Below are 7,435 nucleotides of genomic sequence, written 5' to 3' on the forward strand. Positions count from 1 at the left end.
CCCCCCAACCCACCCCGTTTGCCAACAGCATCACACAGGGGTGTGTTGTAAGCCTGGATCTGTTCAATTTATTCTTCCAGCCATGCTGGAAGATGAAAAAAGAGAATATTTTTCCCATTGTCTGAGAAACTCAACTCCATAGGCTTTGAGCAGAACCCAAAGTCCTGGAGACAGTCTTGCAAGAATTTCTGTGTTCAGATCACTGTGTCCCAGGGGCGCACACCCCAAAAGATATGTAAATGATTGTAAACTGCTTTGCTGAATTAGCCAGATGTTATGGGGCGACAATAAGGGCAAGGAAAACCGAGGTAATATATCACCCTTCACACGGGGGAAGCAGTGTGGCCTAGTGGAAAGAGCAGGGGCCTGGGAATCAGAGGACTTGAGTTCAAATTTCTGCTCCAACACTTATCTGCTGTGTGACCTTGGACAAGTCACTTAATTGCTCTGTGCCTCAATTTCATCAACTTTAAAAGGGGGGCTATGTGGGACAGGCACTGTGTCCAAACTGATTATGTTGTATCTACCCAGTGCTTAGAACAGTGCTCCAGTGCTTAGAACAGTGTTTTGCATATAGTAAGTGCTTAATAAATGCCATTATTATTATTATTATTCATTCATTCATTCATTCAAACATATTTATTGAGCGCTTACTGTGTGCAGAGCACTGTACTAAGCACTTGGGAAGTACAAGTTGGCAACATATGGAGACGGTCGCTACCCAACAGTGGGCTCACAGTCTATTATTAGCCCAGAGCTTAGTACAGTGCCCAGCACCCGGTAAGTGATTAACAAATACCACAATTATTATTATTACACACTACCCACATCTCTTTTGGCAATTCAGAGCTAAACGCTACTCATTGTCATTATCAGTGGCATTTATTGAGTACTTACTGTGTGCAGAGCACTGTACTAGGTGTTTGGGACACTACAGTGTTTGACACACAGTAAGCACTTAACAAATACCATCATTATTATTACAACAGAGTTGACAGACATGTTCCCTGCCCACAACAAACTTACGGTCTAGAGGGGGAGATAGACATTAATATAAATAAATAATTTACAATATATAATTTATAGATAAGTACATAAATGAATGTGGGGCTGAGGGTGGGACAAAGAGCGCTTAGAACAGTGCTTGGCACATAGTAAGCACTTAACAAGTACCATAATGATGATTATTATATCTCAACTGCCCAAAGGTCACAGATTCATTCATTCACTCAATCGTATTTATTGAGTGCTTACTGTGTGCAGGGCATAGATGATGCAGAAGGGAGAGGTTTCTGGAGGAAAGAGGGCTTAATTGGGGAAGGCCTCTTGGAGGAGATGTGACCTCAAGAAGGCTTTAAATAATCAATCAATCAATCAATCAATCAATTGCATTTATTGAGCGCTTACTGTGTGCAGAGCACTGTACTAAGTGCTTGGGAAGTACAAGTTGGCAACATATAGAGACAGTCCCTACCCAACAGTGGGCTCACAGTCTAAAAGGGGGAGACAGAGAACAAAACCAAACATACTAACAAAATAAAATAAATAGAATAGATATGTACAAGTAAAATAAATAAATAGAGTAATAAATATGTACAAACATATATACATATATACAGGTGCTGTGGGGAAGGGAAGGAAGTAAGATGGGGGGGGATGGAGAGGGGGACGAGGGGGAGAGGAAGGAAGGGGCTCAGTCTGGGAAGGCCTCCTGGAGGAGGTGAGCTCTCAGCAGGGCCTTGAAGGGAGGAAGAGAGCTTAGCTTGGCGGATGGGCAGAGGGAGGCCATTCCGGGCCCGGGGGAGGACGTGGGCCGGGGGTCGATGGCGGGACAGGCGAGAACGAGACAATAATAATAATGGTAATTTCAGTACATGTTAAGGGCTTATAGTATCAAGCACTGTTTTAAGCATTGGAGTAGATACAAGCTAATCAGGTTGGACACAGTCCCTGTCCCCCAGAGAGCTCCCAGTCTCAATCTCCATTTTGCAAAAGAGGTAACTGAGGCCCAGAGAAGTTAAGTGACTTGCCCAAGGTCACCCAGCAGACATGTTAATGACGTGAATATAGCTTTAATTCTATTTGTTCTGACGATTTTGACACGTCTGCATGTTTTGTTTTGCTCTCTGTCTCCCCCTTCTAGACTGTGAGCCTGTTGTTGTGTAGGGACCGTCCCTATATATTTCCAACTTGTACTTCCCAAGCGCTTAGGACAGTGCTCTGCACACAGTAAGCGCTCAATAAATACGATTGAATGAATGAAAGTGGCAGAGCCGGGATTAGAACCCAGGTCCTTCTGACTCCCGCTAGGCCATGCTGCTTCCACTCTGTTGTCTAGGAGGCCGCACAACGGCCAATAGGCAGGGAGGTGGAAAATTGAATTAGGACGGCCAGCACATCTAAACTAAAGGTCTGCTGTCCAACCCCCTCTATTCTGTAAGACAAGAAGCTCACAGAAATGGCACATTCAACTCCTTGGACAGAATAATAATAATAATAATAATAATAATAATAATAATAATAATAATAATAATAATGGCATTTATTAAGCGCTTACTATGTGTAAAGCAATCAAGGTCACTAAAGGGCAATACTCAATATGTCTAAATCTGATCTACTCAACTAATTGCCAGATCTTCTCCTTCAGTTAATTTTACCATCATGGTTGACAACATCACGATTCTTCCTGTCTCCTCAGTCAGCAACCTTGAATTATCGCTTGATTCCTTACCTCTCTCCTTTTCAATAGTCACATTGAGTTTGCTGTTAAATCCTGTCATCTTCTTGTCCACAACACTTCCCAGAATTACCTCTTCCTCTCCACCCCATGGCCTCAAGACTGGTCCAGGGCAATATTTGTCATAGCACAGTAATACCACTGAATAATAATAATAATGATGATGGTATTTGTTAAGCACGCACTATGTGCCAAGCACTGTTCTAAGCACAAGGGGAGATACAAGGTTATCAAGTTGTCCCACATGGGCTTTACAGTCTTAATCCCCATTTTGCAGATGAGATAACTGAGGCCCAGAGAAATTAAGTGACTTGCCCAAAGTCACACAGCTGACAAGTGGCAAAGTGGGAATAATGATGATGGTATTTGTCAAGCATTTACTATGTGCCGAGCACTGTTCTAAGAGCTGGGTTAGATACAAGGTTATCAGATTATCCCAGTGGAGCTCACAGTCTTAATCCCCATTTTACAGATGAGGTAACTGAGGCCCAGAGAAGTTAAGTGACTTGCCCAAAGTCACACAGTTGACAAGTGGCGGGGTCGGGATTAGAACCCATGACCTCTGACTCCCAAGTCCAGGCTCTTTCCACTAATAATGATGGCATTTAATGATGGCATTTATTTATTTTTTTATTTATTAAGCGCTTACTATGTGCAAAGCACTGTTCTAAATGCTGGGGTAGATACAAAGTAATCAAGTTGTCCCACATGGGGCTCTCAGACTTAAGCCCCATTTTACAGATAAGGTAACTGAGGCCCAGAGAAGTGAAGTGACTTGCCAAAAGTCACACAGCTGACAAGTGGCAGTGCCGGGATTTGAACCCATGCCCTCTGACGCCAAAGCCCCGGCTCTTTCCATTCATTCATTCAATCGTATTTATTTATTCATTCATTCATTCAATCGTATTTATTGAGTGCTTACTGTGTGCAGAGCACTGTATTAAGCGCTTATCTGATAACTCTGTTGTATTGTAGTCTCCCAAGTGCTTAATACAGTGCTCTGCACACAGGAAGTATTCAATAAATACCACCAATTGATTAATATCTCTCTACTCCTCAAAAACCTCCAGTGACAACCCATTCCCTCTCCACACCAAAGCAAAGCTCCTGACCTTCGACTTTGAGGCATTCAATCAGTTCTCCCCGTCTAACTTCTTCAACTCTTATTCATTCATTCATTCAGTCATATTTTTTGAGCACTTACTGTGTGCAGAACACTGTACTAAATGCTTGGGAAGTACCTGTTGGCAACATATAGTGACGCTCCCTACCCAACAGTGGGTTCACAGTCTAGAAGGGGGAGACAGATAACAAAACAAAACATATTAACAAATTAAAATAAATAGAATGGTAAATATGTACAAGTAAAATAGAGTAATAAATCTGTACAAACATATATACAGGTGCTGTGGGGAGGGGAAAGAGGTAGGGTGGGGAGGATGGGGAGGGGGAGGACGGGGAGAGGAAGGAGGGGGCTCAGTGTGGGAAGGCCTCCTGGAGGAGGTGAGCTCTCAGCAGGGCTTTGAAGGGAGGAAGAGAGCTAGCTTGGTGGATGTGCGGAGGGAGGGCATTCCAAGCCCGGGGGAGGACGTGGGCCAGGGGTCGACGGCGGGACAGGCGAGAACGAGGCATGGTGAGTAGATTAGCGGCGGAGGAGCGGAGGGTGCGGGCTGGGCTGGAGAAGGAGAGAAGGGAGGTGAGGGAGGTGGGGGCGAGGTGATAGACAGCCTTGAGGCTGAGAGTGAGGAGTTTTTGCCTGATTCGTAGGTTGATTGGTAGCCACTGGAGATATTTGAGGAGGGGAATAACACGCCCAGAGCATTTCTGCACAAAGATGTCTTCTACTATACCCCAGCTCCCATTCTCCATCCCTCCCAAGCTCATCTCACTATGCTTCGTTTTCCATTCTCCCCTCTGACCCCTGTCTCACGCCTTCCTGACTAACTGTAACCCTCCCCTTCTCCAAATCCACTAAAACTCAGCTCTCCCCATTTTCAAATACATCAATCAGTTGATCAATCAGTCACATTTTTTGAGTGCTTACTGTGTGCAAAGCACTGCACTAAGCACTTCTTGTCTTATGCAGTTGAGTCATTTCCGACCCATAGCAACACCATGGACACGTCTCTCCCAGAACGCCCCACTCTCCATCTGCAATCATTCTGGTGGTTGATCCGTAAAGTTTTCTTGGTAAAAATATGGAAATAGTTTACCATCGCCTCCTTCCACGCAGCAAACTCGAGTCTCCACCCTCGATCCTCTCCCATGCCTCTGCTGCCCACGATGGGAGCATTTTGACTTGTAGCAGATTGCCTTCCAATCAATCAATCAATCGTATTTATTGAGCACTTACTGTGTGCAGAGCACTGTACTAAGCGCTTGTGCCCCAGCTAGGAATGGAATGGGTAGGCCTCTGCTTGACTCTCCCTCCCATAGCTGAGATTGGTAGAGGACTGGAAACTCTGCAGGTGCGACCCTGAGAGGGACTAAGCTCTTGGGAAAGTACAATTATAACAGAGTTGGTAGACACATTCCTTGCCCACAGTGAGTTTACAGTCTAGAAGGAGAGATAGACACTAATTTTTGAAAATATAAATTCTGGATATGTACATAAGTGATGTGGGGCCATGGAAGGGGGTGAATAAATAGTGCAAATCCAAGTGCAAGGGTGATGCAGAAGGAGTGGGAGAAGAAGAAATGAGGGCTTAGTAAGGGAAGGCCTCTTGGAGGAGATGTGCCTTCGATAAGGCTTTGAAGAGGGGGAGAGTAGTTTGTGTTAGATATGAAGCAGGAGAGCGTTCCAGGCCAGAGGCAGGACGTGGGCGAGAGGTTGGCAGCAAGATAGATGAGATAGGAGTATAGTGAGTGGGTTGGCATTATTTGAGCCAAGTGTGCAGTCTGGGTTGTAGCAGAAAACCAGGAGGTGGCTTGTGTGTGGCGGGGTGAGGTGACTGAATGCTTTAAAGCTGGTGGTAAAGAGTTTCTGTTTGATGTGGAGACTGTGAGCCCACTGTTGGGTAGGGACTGTCTCTATATGTTGACAACTTGTGCTTCCCAAGCGCTTAGTACAGTGCTCTGCACACAGTAAGCGCTCAATAAATACGATTGATGGATGGATGTGGAGGTGGAGGGGCAACCATTGAATGTTCCTGAGGAATCGGGAAACATGGACTGAATGGCTTTGTAGAAAACTGATCCGGGCAGCAGAGTGAACTATGGACTGGAGCGGGGAGAGACAGAGCCAGAGAGGCCAGCAAAGAGGCTGATATACTAAGCAAGGAAGGATAGGATAAGAGAGAGAGAGAGAGAGAGAGAGAGAGAGAGAGAGAGAGAGAGAGAGAGAGAGAGAGAGAGAGAGAGAGAGAGAGAGAGAGAGAGAGAGAGAGAGAGAGAGAGAGAGAGAGAGAGAGAGAGAGAGAGAGAGAGAGAGAGAGAGAGAGAGAGAGAGAGAGAGAGAGAGAGAGAGAGAGAGAGAGAGAGAGAGAGAGAGAGAGAGAGAGAGAGAGAGAGAGAGAGAGAGAGAGAGAGAGAGAGAGAGAGAGAGAGAGAGAGAGAGAGGAGAGAGAGAGAGAGAGAGAGAGAGAGAGAGAGAGAGAGAGAGAGAGAGAGAGAGAGAGAGAGAGAGAGAGAGAGAGAGAGAGAGAGAGAGAGAGAGAGAGAGAGAGAGAGAGAGAGAGAGAGAGAGAGAGAGAGAGAGAGTGGGGCCGAAATAGTTCAGTTGGGAGAGCGTAAGACTGAAGATCTAAAGGTCCCTGGTTCGATCCTGGGTTTCGGCACGTCTTTGGCTTTTACATCTCGGCAAATCCTTTCTCCAAAGGCAGAGAAAATGTTTCAGTTCACTCATTTTTCTTCTAGACTGTGAGCCCGCTGTTGGGTAGGGACCTTCTCCATATGTTGCCAACTTGTACTTCCCAAGCGCTCAGTACAGTGCTCTGCACACAGTAAGCGCTCAATAAATATGATTGAATGAATGTCTGGATGTGGTAGTGATTTGTATAGAAAGGAAAGGGGGGATTTGAGTGATGTTGTGATGGCTGAAATGACAGGTTTGGTGGCAGATGGGAAAAGTTGGTTGAATGAGAGAGACGAGTCAAGGATAGCAATAAAAATAACTGTGGTAGTTGTTAAGCACTTATTATATGCCAAGCACTGATCTAAGAGCTAAGGTAGATATAAGAAAATCCGTACCTGCCCCACCTGGGGTTCCCAGTCTAAGAAAGAAGGCAAGTATTCAGTTCACATTTTATAAATGAGGAAAATGAGGTACAGAAAAATGAAGTAACTGGCCATATAGCAGACAACGAATGAATCAGTCAGTCAATAGTATTTATTGAGCACTTACTCTGCACAGAGCACTGTCCTAAGCGCTTGGGAGAATACAATACAACAGAATTAGTGGACACGTTCCCTGCCCATAACAAGCTTACAACCTAGAGGGGGAAACACACATTAATATAAATAAATAATTTATAATACATAATTTAAAGATATGTACATAAGCGTTGTGGGGCTGGGGGTGAGGAGCATATCAAATATCTAAAGGTCACAGGTACAAGCACAAATTGCAAAGCCCTGATTTCCAGGCCTGTGCTCCTCTGAAATCCCACCTCCTCCAGGAAGCCTTCCCTCTCCAGGGTCAAATCCTCGCATAGCTCAGCTCAGCGTTTATGCACTCACATCCTCCTGTAGAAATTTTGT

The 7,435-nt window shown here is 45.0% G+C and overlaps 1 non-coding gene across 1 annotated transcript; it reads left to right on the forward strand.

Moving 5' to 3' along the window:
* Positions 1 to 6,440: 6,440 nt before the first annotated feature.
* On the forward strand, positions 6,441 to 6,513 carry TRNAF-GAA. Its single transcript has one exon. It is a non-coding gene; the product is annotated as a tRNA-Phe (tRNA).
* The last annotated feature ends 922 nt before the right edge of the window (positions 6,514 to 7,435 follow it).

Source organism: Tachyglossus aculeatus, chromosome 7 (genome assembly GCF_015852505.1).
Source record: "Tachyglossus aculeatus isolate mTacAcu1 chromosome 7, mTacAcu1.pri, whole genome shotgun sequence".
NCBI lineage: Eukaryota > Metazoa > Chordata > Mammalia > Monotremata > Tachyglossidae > Tachyglossus > Tachyglossus aculeatus.